This window comes from Canis lupus, chromosome 27, assembly GCF_003254725.2.
Source record: "Canis lupus dingo isolate Sandy chromosome 27, ASM325472v2, whole genome shotgun sequence".
Taxonomy (NCBI): domain Eukaryota; kingdom Metazoa; phylum Chordata; class Mammalia; order Carnivora; family Canidae; genus Canis; species Canis lupus.
This window is the reverse complement of record NC_064269.1, coordinates 27359291-27377863: the sequence shown is the minus strand read 5'-3', so window position 1 is coordinate 27377863 and position 18573 is coordinate 27359291. Positions and strand designations below refer to the sequence as shown.

At 36.2% G+C, this 18573-nt stretch overlaps 2 pseudogenes; both read right to left on the bottom strand.

The window, feature by feature from the left end:
- Positions 1–3262: 3262 nt before the first annotated feature.
- LOC112643273 (U2 spliceosomal RNA) lies at positions 3263–3511 on the bottom strand (annotated as a pseudogene).
- A 6818-nt stretch (positions 3512–10329) lies between these two features.
- Positions 10330–11406, bottom strand: LOC125753823 (nucleosome assembly protein 1-like 1; annotated as a pseudogene).
- Between the last annotated feature and the right edge of the window lie 7167 nt (positions 11407–18573).

The following is an 18573-nucleotide window of genomic DNA, read 5'->3' as shown; positions in this document are numbered from 1 at the left end:
CCCCCATACTTGCAGCATCTCTCACACAAATCCACACCAGCCGACTCCCAAAATGCCACACAAAGGAGAATGTTCCAGATAAAACCTTTTATCTTTTCTTCCATTTTTAACTCTTTGGCATTTGTCACTTAAAAAAAGTCAGCTCTGAAGTTGGAGGTGATTACATCTTAATTCTTATATTTTAGGCATAATTCCTTTCTGGGTCATACTGTTGGTTCTAGTAGATTTTTTCCTTGTTCGATTGTGTGCCTGCTGAAGAGCAATCTGTAGTAAACAGATGTAGGGGTAGCATAGAGGGATCAGGCATCTATATCTATATCCATATCTATAGGTCTATACTGATATCGGTCTAGATACAGATATAAAGAGTTATATAGAGAGTGAGAGTACGTAGGGATATAGAGGCATAGTATGGATACAAGGGCACAGGTGTCCACACTTAGATTGCAGTTCCTTGGATTTTAAAAAGACTAACCTCCTAGCGCTATAAGGATTCTTTAGTATCTTAAATTAGTTGAACAAAGATTGGAAAAAAAAAAAAAAAGAAAGATTGGAGTTTTCAGTAGTTCTATATGCATATATAAAAATACACAGACACACAGCTTTGCTATCAAGGACCTTTAGCATATGGATCATTTAGTATAACTTACTCTTCTAGATAGCTAAGGGTTGGCTGTTTTTAAAAATAGCTTTTCTCTTATTTTTTCTTTTCTTTTCACTGTTTTGGACAAAAGTCTAAAAAAATGCTGCATATTCCTTGTGTGGGTTTTTTTTTTTTTTGGAAGATTTTATTCATTTATTTGAGAGATAGAATGAATGGGGGAAGGGCAAAGGGAGAGGGAGAAGCAGACTCTCCACTGAGGAGGGATCCTGATACAGGGCTTGATTCTAGGACCCTCGGATCATGACCTGAGCCAAAGGCAGACACTTAACTGACTGAGACACTCAGGTACCCCTCCTTGTGTTTTTTTAAGCTAACATTTTTCAGAGATTATAGTATGACTGTCACTGAGTTAAACACACCTTTTGCTCTGCTTTAATCCTCACTCCCAACCCATGAGGTAGATTCTATCACCATCATTTTCCAAAAGATTCCAAGGCCTAAAGAAGTCAAGAAACTTGGTCAAGTTCTTATAACTAGTAGGGAGGAGTGAAGCCAGAATTGAAACACAGGTCTTCTGACTGCCTTACTCAAACTTGTTCAATCCATCTTACTGAACTGTCTTTCTGAATAATTTTTTTTTTCTGATGATTCTGCCTTCTAAAACTAAATACTGAATTGACCTGCATCATGGTTGAGTGGAACCATCTGGGTCCAAGATTACAGTGCTACACTAACATAATACATATAACGTATGCATTGTAGTATTCTAGTCTTGAGCCACTGAATAAAATTAAAAGGGTCACCGTTTAGAGGTGCCTGGGTGGCCCAGTCAGGTAAGCAACCAAATCTTTGTTTCAGCTTAGGTCGTGATCTCAGGGTTGTGAGAATGAGCCCCAAGTCGAGCCCCACATTGGGCACTGAACTCGGTGTGGAGTCTGCTTCGGACTCTCTTTTTCTCTGGTCCTCCCCCAACACACACGTGCACAAGCTTGATCTCTCTCTTTCTCTAAAATAGAATAAATAAATCTTTAACAAAACACAAAGGGTCACCATTTATATCTATATTTAGTGGTCCAAGACTACATTTGTGGGGTTCATGACACTTTTCTTTTTTTATGTCCTCTTTCACTGAGTAGATAGCCTTTTGTGGTCAAAAGCATGTGGTTTAGAGAGTTAGATGTATTCATTTCCAGCTCTGACACACACTAGCAGTATGATATTTTCTTTATTTTCTTTATCTGTACAATGGGTATAGTATTGCCTACTCTGAAGAGGATGAAAGGAGACAAAGCTGCTAAGTGTCTAACAAGGTGACTGGCTGCAGTAAGCTCTTAACCAATGGCTTACTATTATTATAGCATATCACTGCTGTCAGGTGGCTAACCATAATTTCTTGCTGCTATCAGTGTTCCTGTTATATCTGGCTCTTTCACTAATTTGTAGAGTCTAATCTGTTTGGGCTTTGAAAACAGTTCCTGTATTGGTAACATAGCAAAATGGACTTGTGCAAGATATTGGCACTGAGATGTGGGTGCAAAGTCAAGCCAGGAACAAAACAGGGGTGGAAATGCTGAGAAAACATGGACAACATTCCAAAGCACAGTCCATGTATTTGAATCAGAATCAGAGACGTGACTGAGGCCAGATATTGGGGTAGCACAAGAGATACCAGTGGGAGAGCCAAAATCCATGGCTCAGTCTGGGGTCACAAGCTGACAGGAGCCAAGCAGAAGATAAAGCACAGGGGCTTGGGGAAGACAGGCCTGACTCGTAGTCCTTGTAGCCAGCAGTTGTTTTTGTCAGTGCTCCTTTCAAAGGCCTGGAGCTTTTCCACAAGGACACTTGGAGCTTTTTTATAGGTGCAGCTCTCCAAGAGGAACATCTCTTAATCAGAATATAAACTTTTTAGTCTTGAGATTTTACTCGAGACTCATAGACACTGAGTAAAGATGTAGGGAATATGTCTTTAAATAATGAACAGGAGCTTCAATGTGCACATTTTGTTTGACTGACTTAGATCTCTTACTTACCAGTAAGTTTTGACTAAGTAACAGATCAATGAATTTTCTTGACTGCATTGATGCAGGCATAGGGTTGCCAGGTAAGGTACAGGGCACCCAGATAAATTTTAAGTTCAGATAAACAATGACTAATTTTTTAACATAAAGTTGTTCCAAATATTGCATGGGACACACCTATGCTAAGAAAATATTCATTATTTATGTCGAATTAACATTTAATTGAGTGTCTTTGTTTTTATTCAATCTGGAAACCATGTGCACAACTGACTACAGTACCATGAATAGTAGTTAATAATTATTGAGAACTTCCAGAAACAGCGATATATTTTGCTGTATACTATTTTGCCCCTTATAACAACTGATAATTGAGATACAAGTACTGTTCTCCAAACTGCTGGTCACCAGAGGGGAGGTGGGTGTGGGATGGGTTAAACAGGTGAAGGGGATTTGGGAGAGCACTTGCTGTGATGAGCACCAGGTGTTGTACGGAAGTGTTGAATCACTATATTGCACACCTGAAACTATTATAACACTGTATGTTAACTGGAATTTATTTATTGATTTATTGATTTTTAAGATTTTACTTATTTATTCATGAGAGACACACAGAGAGAGAGGTAGAGACATGGGGAGAGGGAGAAGCAGGCTCCTCACAGGAAGCTCTATGTGGGACTCCATCCCAGACCCCGGGATCACGCCCTGAGCCAAAGGCAGATGCTCAACCTCTGAGCCACCCAGGCGTCCCTGGAATTTAAATAAAAACTTAAAGAAAAAGCTATTGTTCTCATATTACCAGTCTTAAAACTCGAAAGGTTCATTTCTAACAGTCTGCAAATGGCAGAGCTCGATACTACACTTGATCTTAGCCAAAAGGCTGAGAAGCAATGGCAGAGCTAGAATTCAAACATCGATCTGACTTCAGAGCCTTACCTAACACACATATCTTTTTATCAGTTTAAATACACACACGTGGGATGCCTGGGTGGCCTAGCGGTTGAGTGTCTGCTTTCGGCTCAGCGCGTGATCCTGGAGTTCCAGGATCGAGTCCCACATCGGGCTCCCTGCATGGAGCCTGCTTCTCCCTCTGCCTTTGTCTCTGCCTCTCTCTGTGTGTCTCTTATGAATAGATAGATAAAATCTTAAACAAACAAACAAACAAACAAATAAATAAATCCACACACATAGGGCAGCCCAGGTGGCTCAGCAGTTTAGCACCGCCTTTAACCCAGGGCCTGGTCCTGGAGAACAGGGATCGAGTCCCACATCAGGCTCCCTGCGTGGAGCCTGCTTCTCCCTCTGCCTGTGTCTCTGCCTCTCTGCCCCCGCCCCTCATGAATAAATAAATAAAATCTTAAAAAAAAATCCACACACATAATCTGAGTCAGTGGCTGACGAGGCAAATACAAGTCTTGACTTTCTGTGATATTTAGATATTTGGATGCTGGCTACAGTCATTATTAGTTATCCCTATGATATATTCATAAAATGCAGCCATTTCATCTCTGTTTTCTTGGATCAGAAGGAAGAACTCATTTCTGACTGTCAAGTTCAGACAGCTGGTGCTTTCTCAGCTGGTGCTAGCTTTCATTATTTATTTTATTTTATTATTTTATTTTAATTATTTTATTTATTTTATTTTATTATTTTATTTTATTATCATTTTATTTAAATTTTATTTATTTATTCATGAGAGACACAGAGAGAGAGGCAGAGACACAGATAGAGGGAGAAGCAGGCTCCATGCAGGGAGCCTGATGTGGGTCTCGGTCCTGGGACTCCAGGATCACGCCCTGGGCTGAAGGCAGGCTCCCAGCCTCTGAGCCACTCAGGCGTCCCTGGTGCTAGCTTTCTTGTGCAGTTGGGAGACTGCATTCAGGTGGGTCAAAGGAAGTGTTCTGACCACTCTGTGCTGAGGGGCCTATAATACCTATTATGAGCAATTTCACTTTCTTATTCATTTTTGTTACTACCCTGGCCTTGGAAACTCTGTTGGGCAAATATAAATTTAATGTGGGTGGATTGGCTACTTTCCAGGAGCTAATTGTTGGGAATTCTCCCTTGCCATTAAATATTAAGTATTACGAGTAAGTGAAGCTAATAAAACCACTTAAGAAAATGGATGGCATGTTATCATACCCAGTGATGGAGGTCTAAAGCTATGTTGGTGCCCTAGACTTCCATGTGTTGTGGGATTTGGGGATTTTTGCCTATTTACTACAACTAACCTTATTTAAATAGTTACTTAATCGCTGGAAACTGAACTGCTACAATCTTCATTGATTTTTGGAGCATGTATTATCAAGGCCAGAATTAAAAACTATAATTCACATCCCCTTGTCAGTTCTTCTATTGTTATTGACTTCAATTGGCAAAACAGTCCGGCGGCATTTGCTATTAACATGACTCAAGCAATTATATAAAAGGCTTTCAAATAATGTCCAGCAAATATATTGTTTGTTGCATTTAACATTAAGGATTTATGGCAATTCAGGACCTCATTATCATTAAATAAGATATCATTATCCCAAGAGATACCATAGGGAAATGTTAGTTTTGAAATACTTCTATAAAAGTGATGTTAGCTAATTCCTCTAAAAACAAAAGCAGTGGAAAAAGTTACTTTACTAAAAAAGGTCTGTGCTTTTTGTCCACATGATATATTTATACTCATTCAGGTCTATTCATACTAAAGTCAATCAGTATTCCAGTTATTTTATTGCGATTTGCCTATCTTGAAATAGACCACAAGAGAAAAATCAGAATTTTCTTTTTTGAGCTCTAGTTTCATATTTAAAAATATATGCAACTGAAACATATTATTTTCCACTACCACTAAGATAAGTCTCCTATAGAAACATTCAAAGGATTCATTGGATTTTTCACTTTTTTATCTGGTTGTTTGGGTTTCATGACTGTATAGGCACAGCTTGAATTTATAGTGATAAATTTTGTCAAGATGCAACTATCCCTCCTAAGACAGCAAACTGTTTGAAGGGAAATGAGTGTTCTGGTCCCTTAGAAGCAAAAATTGGACTGGATCTGAAACAACAATTGTGTAATTTTCAAAATTAGCCATCAAAGTATAGAATCTGGGGTTTCATGATAATGGAAAAATAATTTCTCAAATTCTTGAGAATCCTGAAACTCATAGGCATGATTATCAGGAGGCTGGGACACATAGGCCTACTATGATCACCTCAAACATTACAGAACAGTTTTCAAGCTTTTCAGATGTCATCATTCGCATTCTTTTTCAGGCACATTCTCAGCCTCTCAAGACAATGGTGTTTGTACACGAAGCACATGACATGAAGTTTCATCAGGTTAACTTGACACAATCCACTACAAAGCAACACTTTTTTTTTTTTTTTTAATGATCTGTGTTTAAAGAGTCTAAAGAAAAAAACCTAATAACTGGTGACAACATTAGAAAATTGAGGAGAACAAAGTTAGTTACAAGTCAGTGATAGAGTCAGAGTAATATTTGTGTGTTCTTTTTTTTTTTCATGATATATGTTTAAATTTTTTTAAAATTTTTATTTATTTATGATAGTTACAGAGAGAGAGAGAGGCAGAGACACAGGCAGAGGGAGAAGCAGGCTCCATGCAGGCAGCCCGACGTGGGATTCGATCCCGGGTCTCCAGGATCGCGCCCTGGGCCAAAGGCAGGCGCCAAACCGCTGCGCCACCCAGGGATCCCTATTTGTGTGTTCTGAGAGCTTACAGGCTTTTCTACTTTCCCTGCCTTCTATTTTAAACAATTTAATTGTCAATTGTAAATTGAGGGGATGTATCACTTGCATGACCTTAGGTTTCTTCAATGCATTATTTCTTATTTACTTTTTTTTCAAGTTTTTATTTAAATTCCAGTTAGTTGACATACAATGTGATATTAGTTTCAGTGAATGCAAGATTTTTTAATGAAGAGGCATTAACCCACACAGTGTGTTTAATTTCACACTTGAGTTAATGCCCAAGAACTGTATATGAAGAGGGTGAATACTATCTAATCCAAAATATTTTTATTATCTATTTTCATGTAGTTAATGTCAATTTTCTTTAAGACAGACATTAGAAGATCTTCTTTAAAAGGTTCTTATTATGGAAAACTTCAGACAAAAGGAGAGAATTATATAATGAACCCAATATACTCTGGTCAGCCTGACCTCTTGTCAATATGTGATTGATCATTTCTTCTGTCAGCTACTCATCTTCTCTCCACCTCTGCTGGGTTGGATCCCTGATATTACATTGTTTCTTCTGTAAATATTTCATTTCTCTAATGATTCTATTATCATACTATAAAAATAGTAATTTGCTAGGATTGTCAAATATCTAATTCACATTTCTTCCCCCCAACCCACCCCCCAGTTTGTCTATTTGAAAAAGGGCCAAATAAAGCCCATATATTGTGGTGTGCTAATATTTCTTTTTAGTTTCCTTATGTTTTCTGGCATAAAGATGGTCATAGATATATTTTCTTACATAGTGACCTTTACCTTACTCTTATACAGTTAAAGGGAAATATGGTTTTTAATTGATATTCTATCTTAGTAATACCAAGTGAAACAATAAGTAGAATGGTCAATTTTATGATATCTGAGCCTAAGGATCATTTGCTTAAAAAATTCTGGTTTACTTATTTATTTCCCTTTTTGTTCAAATCTTTTCTTATTCTGTACATGTAGGAATAAATGATAAATATAAATTTACATGCTGATATATTTAATGTCTTGATAGATATCTTTTAAAAAATAACCTTCAGGTTAAAATACTCAACTAAAACCATGATCTGCTGTTGTTGATACTTTATAGGCCATACTAATTATACATTTTCTACTTTTATCAAGATCTTTAATTTGGTTCATGGTTTATCTTGATTATGAATTAAGATTCTTTCTCTGAACCATGGAGATAGAAAATAAAGCTGTCAGAAGATATTTATGTACATTAGTTAGACATAATTTATATAATTAATTGTAACTGGGGCTGCAGTTGTTAGAAATCAGTTAAAACTAAATAACCCACTAATTATTTTACTTACTTTTATAAAAAAATTAATTGTTTATACTTGGTTTTGTTTTAGATACGCATTTTATTTTATTTTATTTTATTTTATTTTTTTTTTTTTTAAGATTTTATTTATTTATTCATAGAGATGCAGAGAGAGAGAGAGAGAGAGAGGCAGAGACACAGGCAGAGGGAGAAGCAGGCTCCATGAAGAGAGCCCGACGTGGGACTCGATCCAGGGTCTCCAGATCACGCCCTGGGCTGCAGGCGGCGCTAAACCGCTGCGCCACCAGGGCTGCCCCGCATTTGATTTTAAAAAGACTTTTGAGTGAATAGTTTCTACTCACAAAGAAGGAGTTGGAATTCTTTTTCCTCCTTGAAATACTTAATTCACTTATCCAGGGCATGAATTATGCATGGGATTTAAAAGGTAAGAGATTTATGCGATCTCAAGGGAAACTGGAGTGTTGAAGATGGGATTTAAGAGTACCCTCTATTAATGATGCCTTCTTATTTGCTAATGAGCATGAAGAGTGAGAATTGGAAGTAGATAATATTACTCTTATTATTGCTTAATGGGCACCTAATTTATTTAGACAAATGGAGATTTTGTTTGTTACAGAATGCGTTAAATAATGTAAGCTATTTTTCTCTGTTCTGATTAAACATATTCTCTTAAATTACCCTGATTCTTCAAAAAATAGACATTGTTGCCTTTGTAAAGGAAATAGAATGCAACATTATATCTTCAGCTGAATTTTCTAATATGCTCAGCAATTGAAGTTGCTTTCATAAATAGATTTTCTGTTAAAATTCTGAATAGCAAATAATATACAGAGAAAATAGTGATTCATGCCATCATTATGCCTTCTTCATATAATAGGTCTCTAAACAAAATTCCCATGAGCAATGATGGGTCTTTAGGAAATCAGCTAATACTTAAAAGACACAAGATATGTTCTAGGCATATTTATAAGCACTTTATATTCATTAACCTAATCCTTATAACAATCCTAACAAGAAATTACTATAATTATAATCTCAATTTTTACAGATGACAAAACTGAGGGATAGAAAGTTTTAATGATTTATAGGCAGTCACAAAACTAGTTCTCACCAAGGCAGTCTGGCTCCAGAGACTTCCTTTTATGTTTGACACCACATGACATAACAAACAGAAAGCCTATTAGCGGTTAAATAAAATAGCCTGGGATTGGGAAGAGGATTGACTGCAAGGTAGAATGAAGGAGTCAGTTGTTTGGTATAGTGGAAATATACAGAACCTTAATTGTGTCCATAGCAAGCAACATGAGTGTAAATGTCAAAACTCATCAAACTGTACATGTAAAATGGATATATCTTACTATATGTAAATTATACCTCAATAAAGTTAATTTGTAAAAAAAAAAGTGTCAAAACTAACTTTATGGCTCATTGTATAGTAAATTTTGGCAATTTTTGAATGCAGTGTTTTCTTTTTTGTGTGTGTGTGTGGTACAGATATATCCAAATTTTTTAGCTTTTAATGAGATAGACATTTCATAAAATTTAACTTAATATGCCTTAACATATTTGTGAGGTAGTTAGGTAAACAATACTACCCATTTTAATACATAGTAAACAGAAGCATGGGTAAATGACATACTCATACTTTAAAAGCAATAAGAATCGAATGAACCATAGAGGCTTCGGTCTTTCTTTCTAGCCTAATCAAAGGAAAAAATTTTAAACTTTAAAATTTTTCTTTAAAAAAAAATACATCATTTAAGATTTGGTCTTTCTTTCTTATACTTTCTTGATTAACAGATTAATACATCTCCCAAAGTTGACATTCTTTTCTTCCATAATATGGTAAACTGGGTACAAAGCTTAATTCAAGCTTTGCCTCTGCTTCTACCTGAATTAGTACAAAATTAAGCCATTATCTTGTGAGAATAAAATTATATTTGACATTTTTATCTTAGGCTGCAAAAACGAAAACAAGCAAGCAAACAATAACAACAAAAACTTGAAATAGGCTTCTCAAATGATGTAAATTCATCCCTTACAAGGAAGTAGAAGGTAGACCCTACCATAAGGAAAAAGATGCTTAGTTAATGGAAGTTAAATTTAAAAGTACAGTTACAATAATGAGGCTTAACTTCTGAAAATAGGCTTTATTCACCTCCCTAAAATAACCAATAATCACACTATGAGTTAGGTTTCTTTACTATTGTTTCCTTACTGAGTTTTTAACTACATCAGCTAAAATACAAAAATCCATTAATAATCTAAATTATCAGTTGTGGTCTTTCTGGAAATTCTTAACCATATATTTGTCTCAAAAAGTTCTGCTTTTGTTTTTTAAGTGATGAATTGTATTAGTCTATGTCACTGCATTTCTATAACAAAATAATGAACGGTACAGCTAGTGTAAGCAAACATAAATCCAATTGAACTACCAGCTTAAAAAATACTTTGGTTCTTCAGGAAAAAAATTAGCAAGACAAAAAAACTGTTTAACAAGTCTGTTCACTTTCATAACTGTAATCTAAAATCTTTGTTACATGATACAGGTTACTACAGAAGAACTAAACCATGTAGTGATGAATGAACATACATGAAAGAATATGTGCAATCAATAGATCTGGAGAAAAACTAGAGTGAAAATGCTAAGTAGAACAAATTGGTCTAAAATTATCAATTCCTTTCCTCTAAAAAAAATACTGAGTCTACCAAGAAAATACAAAAACATAAGGCTGTAAGTAAATAATAGTTGTGTGTCGGCTATTACAGTGCAGGTTATACTCAAGGCCACATACATCCTGCTTCACTGCTGCTTGCACACTCCTGAGTTTTGATCCTTCTTTAAATCATAATCTGGATCATTTTCCTCATCTCCTTCTTCTTCTCCTTCCTCATCTGCTTCTTTACCCTCTTCATCATAATCATCATCATCATCTTCAGTGGCTTTTCCAGTAAAGTAAAATACTGATCATGTAAAAAGTGACCAATTTCAAAGTCTGCAACCAGGATAGCTTCAGCAGCAGCATCCAAATCTCCAATCTCAGGAAAGTCAGGAGGGGCAAAAAAATTAAAGAAAGCATCATTGGAAACTGTTTGGTCACAGTACAAACTGCCCCACGTTCTCATGTTTCTGTTTCTTCTTAATGGTTTTCAAAGTGGCATTCTTTCCTTTTTTTCCAATCTATCTGGCACCCTATACAACCCATAATTTCTGGTCCATTAAAAGAAAAGGGACCAAAATCATCTGGTTCTGACCTCATCCTATATGTCTTTGTCAACACTTCATTTGTGAAATATTCATTGGGTTCAAAGTGAAATTCTAAGAGAAAACTTATAGGCTGGGCAGCATCTGAGAACTTCACTGTAATATCTTTCAAGTTCTTCAGAATAGGTTCCTCATGTTCCTGTACCACATCACTGAGCAAGTCAACGTTCTTAAAAACAGTCAACCAAAATTCAGGAATTCCCTTGCGGGTCTTCTTTTTCTTCATCCTTTTTCTCATCTTCAAGCTTGGCTTTTTTCTTTTAGCTCCTCTGAAATTTTGTCCTCCTCATCTGGTTTCCATTCACATTCTTCTTCCATAGGTTCATAAATTGCATTAGTGATCTCAGATCACTTATCAGATAGAGAACAGCATATTTTCTTCCAAGATCATGAACTTCCTCATAGAATTTGGCTTTTATCTGTGCACATTTAACTTGAAGATTTTTGAGAGCATTCACTCGTCTTCTAACTACTCTAGACAGGTTGTCCATATCTGCCATGTTGTAAGAACTCCAAATATCAGTGGCTAACATGGCAAGCCAGTTTGGAGGGGGCGTGTGGCAGGCAGGGGAAGCTGGGCAGGCAGTGAATCAGGGTGGGGCAGGAACAGCAGGAGGCAGCACTGGCAGCAGATAGCTCTAAAAAAGGAGTGCAGTGTTTTCTATATAACCTAACTGATAGATAAAAAATACTGCTCTTTGCACCACCTGGGTGGCTCAGGCAGTTAAGCCACGGACTCCTGATTTTGGCTCAGAGTATGATCTTGGGGTGGTGAAATGGAGTCCTACATGGGGCTGATGCTAGGTGTGGAGCCTGCTTAAGATTCGCTCTCTCTCCCTCTCTGTGCCACAACCCTCCCCCACCCCCCCCCACCCCCCCCCACCCCCCACCAAATACTGCCCTTAAAAGTTACCAAATACACAACCCTTTGAAATGCAATAGAATAGTTAGCACAATCTCTATGGAATGTATCATAAAGTGGCTCTGTGACTAAAGATTAGCTTCAGGTCTTCTGTGTTCCATACTGATTTTCTTTGCTTGTTCTATCACAGCAAAGGAAACCCTACCAAACAGATCATGATTTTGTTTCTCCTTTTCATTCTGTCTCTTTTGTCCATATCTTTTCACCCTTTCTTATTAGATTTATTTATTTATTTATTTATTTATTTATTTATTTATTTATTGTCACTGGAGTGATATCTTTAGTATTAAGAATAGTGCCCATTATTTCTAGTCATGTTTTTGTCTTAAAATTTATATTAACATGACTACACCATTTTTTCTTAGTTGATATTTGTATAGCATATCTTTTACTGGCCTTTTGTTTCAGCCTTTCAGTGTCCTCTATCTTATAAGGACATGCACTTGTATTTGGTTTTGCTTTTGCATTTTTCATATAATGGGAATATTTCATTTATTTTTATTTAATCACTGATATATTTGAGTTTACATTTACCATCTATTTTTTTAAATTCATTCCATCTAAGTTCTTTTTTCCTTTCTTTTATTTTCTTCTTTTTGATTGATACATTTTTTTTTTATTTTTCCTTCTCTGCCTCTTGTTAGTTTTACATTGCATTACTATGGTTTTCCTGTTTATGTTGAGATTACAATATGTATATCTTAATATAATCTAGCTATAAAATATAACTTTTACCATTCCCTAGTCATGCTAGGAATTTTTTTTTAATTTTTATTTATTTATGATAGTTACAGAGAGAGAAAGAGAGAGAGGCAGAGACATAGGCAGAGGGAGAAGCAGGCTCCATGCACCGGAAGCCCGATGTGGGATTCGATCCCGGGTCTCCAGGATCGCGCCCTGGGCCAAAGGCAGGCGCCAAACCGCTGCGCCACCCAGGGATCCCTCATGCTAGGAATTTAAACATTTAAAATTTCATTTTAGGGATCCCTGGGTGGCACAGCGGTTTGGCACCTGCCTTTGGCCCAGGGCGCGATCTTGGAGACCCGGGATCAAGTCCCACATCGGGCTCCCTGCAAGGAGCCTGCTTCTCCCTCTGCCTGGGTCTCTGCCTCTCTCTCTCTCTCTCTCTCTCTCTCTCTCTCTGTGACTATCATAAATAAATAAAATCTTAAAAAATAAAATTTCATTTTACTTTTTCTATTTTTTTAAAAGATTTTATTTATTTATTTATTCATGAGAGACACAGAGAGAGAGAGGCAGAGACATAGGCAGGCAGAGGGAGAAGCAGGCTCCATGCAGGGAGCCCGACATGGGACTAGATCCCAGGACCCCAGGATAAGGCCCTGGGCCGAAGGCAGTGCCAAACCACTGAGCCACTCAGGCTGCCCCCTTTTCTATTCTTTATATATTATTGTCATAATTTCAATTCTACATACATGTTTGAACCTAACAGAAATGATTATTTTGCTCAGTTAGCATTAATTTATATTTGCTATATTACTTAACTCTTTCCGTTGTTCTCTTTATTTCTTACTCTGAGGATCATTTTAACTCATCTGGAGTCATTTTTTCTTTTGCCAAAGAAATCCCTTTAGTATTTTCTTGTAGGGCAGGTCTCTGGCAATACTTTTTTTTGGAGTTTTATTTTTTTGAAAAAGTCTTTATTTTGCTTTCATTTTGGATTGATATTTTCCTCCACTGTCTATAACATTCTAGGTGGGCAGATACTTACTCTGGATACTTTAAAGGTGTCATATTGTTGCTTTCTGGCTTTCCTCATGTCTGTTAAAAATTTACTTGTTTGTTTTATTGTTTCTCTTTTTAAAAATGTGTCTCCCCCAGTGCTCTCCAATCCCCTAATCATTTCTTTTGGAAGTACCAAAAGTTCCCTTGATTTTTTGACTTCCAGCCATTTGACAATGATGTGTCTAGGCTTCATGTTCCTCATATTCATACTAGGAGTGTGCAAAAGGCTTCGTGAACCTGTGGCTTCATCAACCATTTTCTCTGCAAATACTGCTTTTTCTTGATTCCCTTTCTCTTCTCTTCCAGAACTCCAGTAACATGTCTGACATGTAAATTATTTTTCTTATATACATTTCTGTATTTTTAATCTTTTTACCCTTCTGTGCCTTAGTACGAAATTTTTTATTGTTCTGTATTTCAGTTCACCAAATTGCTACTGTTCTCTGTCTAATCTGCCATATGTCCCTTTATCAAGTTTATAATTTTAATTGTTCTGTTTGCATCTAGAAATTTCATTTGACTTTCTTTTCAAGATTTAACTCTGGTGAAATTTTTCATATTTTAACTCTTTATCTTTCTCTCTATTTTCTTGAATGTATTAGTCATGATATTTTAATGTCCTTATTCAATAATTCCACTATCTGGGTAACCTGTGGATCTATTTTTACTGACTATTTTTTCTCTTGGTGTTAGGTTATATAATCCTGTTTTTTAGTATACCTTTTTTTTTTTTTAATTTAATGTCTGACATTACATATGGAAAACTGTAGAGGCTTCTTCATATTGCCTTTCTTAAAGACCAGAAGGAGTGGAGGTTGATCCCTTTAATCGAATCAGAAATTAAATTCCAGACTGGACTGCGCCTTTTCTAAGACTTCTTTCTAGATTTCTCTCACTTCTGTTCCAGGTATAGTTCCCAAGGAATTTCTGTTGAGAGCCCAGGATGCTCACCTATGCCTCTCTCTTCTTGTGTGAACAATACTTGAGTGCCTGTCTTCTAGTACAACTGTTGGACAGCCAAATCCTCTCTTTGCTTTTCAAAGACATCCTTCTTGGCTTCTTAGGCTCTTTTTGCCCACATAGCTGCAGAATTCAATGTCATGAGGTTCTCCCTCATGGGTATTGTTTTCTGTGCCTTCTTTCTGGCTGGAATCCTAGCTCTTCATGTCTCTAATTTATGCCTCTCCAGCATCATGGGATGGTCAGAAGTTCTGCTGGGTTTTCTACTCTTAAGCAAGGACATCTGCTTGGCCTTTTTCTTAGACCCCCAGCCTCCTGCTTCATGCTCAGAACTGGCAAATGAAAAAAGAAGAAGAAGAAGAAGAAGGAGGAGGAGGAGGAGGGAGGAGGAGGAGGAGGAGGAGGGGAGAAGAGGGAAAGACAGAAGAAGAAGACGAAGAGGAGAAGAAGGAGAAGAAGAAGAAGCAGAAGAAGAAGAAGAAGATGGAAGGAAGAAGGAGAAAAGAAGCAGGAGACGGAGAATGAGGAGAAGAGGAGGAGAAGGGAGCCGGAGAGGGAGAAGGAGAAGGGAGAAGGGAGAGGAGGAGGCGAAAGAAGAGGAGAAGAAGGAGGGAAGAAGGAGGAGAAGAAGGAGGAGAAGACGAGAAGGAGGAAGGAGGAAGGAGGAAGTGAGAAGGAGGAAGGAGAAGGAGGAAGGAGAAGGAAGGAGAAAGAAGAAGGAGGAAGAAGAAGGAGGAAGAAGGAGGAGGAAGAAGAAGGAGAAGGAGGAGGAAGAAAGAAGAAGAAGAAGAAGAAGGAGGAAGAAGAAGAAGAAAGAAAAGAAGAAGAAGAAGAAGAAGAAGAAGAAGAAGAAGAAGAAGAAGAAGAAGAAGAAGAAGAAGAAGAAGAAGAAGAGAAGAAGAAGAAGAAGAAGAAGAAGAGAAGAAGAAGAAGAAAGAAGAAGAACTGGCCAATGCACCAAGCAAAACAAACACATGTCCACTTGCCTCTGGAGCTATTTCCCTCCTCTGAGCACCTGTACTTTCATACCCTGCTTGCCAGACTTATTCTTTTGTTCAGCTTTTTTATATGTCTTCAAAAGAGGCTTTATCTCTTTCAAGATGCTCCATAACACCCCATTAGGAATCTTCATATTCCAGGTAAAACAACATCAAAACCACAAACAGCAATTCAGCACTTCCAAGAAGCAAGATGTGGGAGCAATAATAGTAGGAGATTTATAACTCACTTCATGTGAGAGGCAAAATGAAAAAATAAAATAAAAGAGGATATGAGGAATCTAAATAACAGAATTAAATAGAACTAACAGATTTACATTGAATTCTATTTAATAGTTACAGAAAATGTTTCTTTTCAAGTCTCCGTGGGTTGTTTCCCAAAATTGTCTAGATGACTGCAAGGAGAATCTCAATAAATCTTAAACAGTAGTAACATTATAAGCAATATTCTTGGACTATCTTGTAATAAGTAGAAATTTATAACAAAAATCAAAGTAAAATTACTTTGATTAAATTTGAAGTTCTAAATTCTTTTTTTTTTAACTCTATGAAGAAATCTAGGCCAAAATTTCATAGCTGGAAAATAAAAATAAGAAGACTTCAGATCCAAAAACATATGGTATATGAAAAGCTGTGGCTAGAAAAAAATATGATAGCCATAAATCTTTGATTTGCTCTGAAAGGATAAATTAAATGAAAACTATTAGCTATTCAGGTGAATATTTTTTAAAAATAGCAAAACTTAATTTAAAATAAGGAAGAAATAAGAAAGGTCACATAAATTAATGAAATAAAAGAAAAACATTAGAAATAATAAATACATTTTATAACTGGTTTTTTGAGAAACTATGACAATAAAATAAAAACCTATTAGCCTAACTCTCAAAGAAAACTGGAGAAAGAACAAAAACATAAAATTAGGGATGCCTGGGTGGCTCAGCAGTTGAGCATCTGTCTTTGGCTCAGGGTGTGATCTCAGAGTGCCGGGATCGAGTTCCACATCGGGCTTCCTGCGTGAAGCCTGCTTCTCCCTCTGCCTATGTCTCTGCCTTTTTCTGTGTGTCTCTCATGAATAAATAAATAAAATCTTTATTTAAAAAAAGCAACCCCCCCCCCACAAAATTAGAAATGAAGAGGCTATAATAATAAATTACAAGAATGGCAAAGCCTGCTTCTCCCTCTGCCTGTGTCTCTGCCTCTTCTCTCACTGTGTCTCTCATGAATAAATAAATAAAATATTAAAAAAAAATATCCTAGATCTTCTGATCACTTCTCTCCACTTTCTTGGTGCTTCTTTTCAGCCTTCACCATCTCACCTCTACCATTTCCCTAGGCAGCCGACCTTGAATGCTCTGTTTCTTGATCCTTTCTTCACAGCCAGAAGGATTTTTTTTTTTTTTTTAAGATTTTATTTTATCAGAGAGAGGCAGAGACATAGGCAGAGGGAGAAGCAAGCTCCATACAGGAAGCCTGGTGCAGGACTCAATCCCAGGACCCCAGCATCATGACCTGAGCCAAAGGCAGACACTTAACCACTGAGCCACCCAGATATTAAAAATAATGGTTAAATCATGCCATTTTCACTCACAGATCTCACCTTTGGCTTTTCCTGTCTCACAGATTAAAATGCAAAACCCATATGATGCTACATGATCCTTTTGGCTACACTCTCTCCTACTCATGACCTTTAGCCAATTGGTCTTTTGAGCATATTTCTCATTCAGTTCCTTTCTGCTTGCTTTTCCTTTTTCTGTCCTGACTCTGAGTATTGAAGTAACTCATTCCCTTTTTTTTTTTCATTCAGGCCAGAGTTTACCGACTCCCCAACTTAAAACAGTAACTACTTTCTACCTCTGTAATTCTCTATTCTCTTACCTAATTTGTTTTTTCTTTAATATTTATAATCACCTAACATAATATATATTTAATTATTATCCTATTCTTCTTACTAACATATAAGTTCCAGAAGAGAAAGAAATTTGTCAGTTTTGATCACTGCTTTTTGCCTAGTATTTAGATTAATGCTTGGCACATATTAGTGCTTAATAACTATTTATTGAATAAATCAATGAAAGATCTAATTAATAACAGGAAAGCATCCAGAAAATCTACTGAAAAGCTTTGGCAAACAGAATTTAGCAAGGTAGTTGGTTCAAAGTTAATATAGTAATCAGAAAAAAAGACAAAAATAGCTAAATTTGTTTTTTAACTATCTAACTATTAATATGTAGCACTCTACTGATGGACATAAGGACTTGAAAGAGTGGAGAAATATACCTTACTCTAGGATAAACAGAATCAACATTGTGAATAAGTCTAGTTTCCTTATTGTTGTGGGTAATTAAACTGCCAGTAGGTGTATTTTGGAGTAAATGAACAAAGTTTTTAATTTTTTTTTACTGACAAATAGCCGGTTGAGAATAACAAGAAATATTCTGGAAAGAAAAAGAGTAGTGAGCTAGAACAAGTTTTATCAGATACTAAATTTGAAGTTAAACTATCATAATCTAAAGGATAAGAGACTGGTAAAGAAATGGAGAATTGTGATTAGCTTCAAGAAACAAGATATAGATCTAGATTCATGTAGATATTTAGTAGTTGATGATGATAGCATTTAGATCAGTGAGGGAATTCAATAAAAGGGAAAATAATTTCTAACAACTTACAGTTTATAAAGGTACTTAGTGACTTACCTCATTTCTGTACCAAAAGAATTTCAGATAGATCTGAGATTTAGATGAAATTCAGAAATCATCAAAAGAAAGCATAGGAAGTTTTTTATGAGCATAGAAGTCTTCTCTGTGTATGGTGAAATAATCAGGGAAGGAAAGGATGGATGATGCATGACTAGTTATAAATTTTAAACTTTTGTGTTGCAAGAATCACCATAAACAAAGTCAAAGAAAAATGAAAAAATTAGAAAAATTATTTTCAATGTGTATGGCAAACAAAAGCTAGTTTTTCTTACTTTCACACAGAACTGAAAAAAAAATCATATATAAAATGGGTAAAGTGCTTCTGTAGCTATTTCATCAAAAACA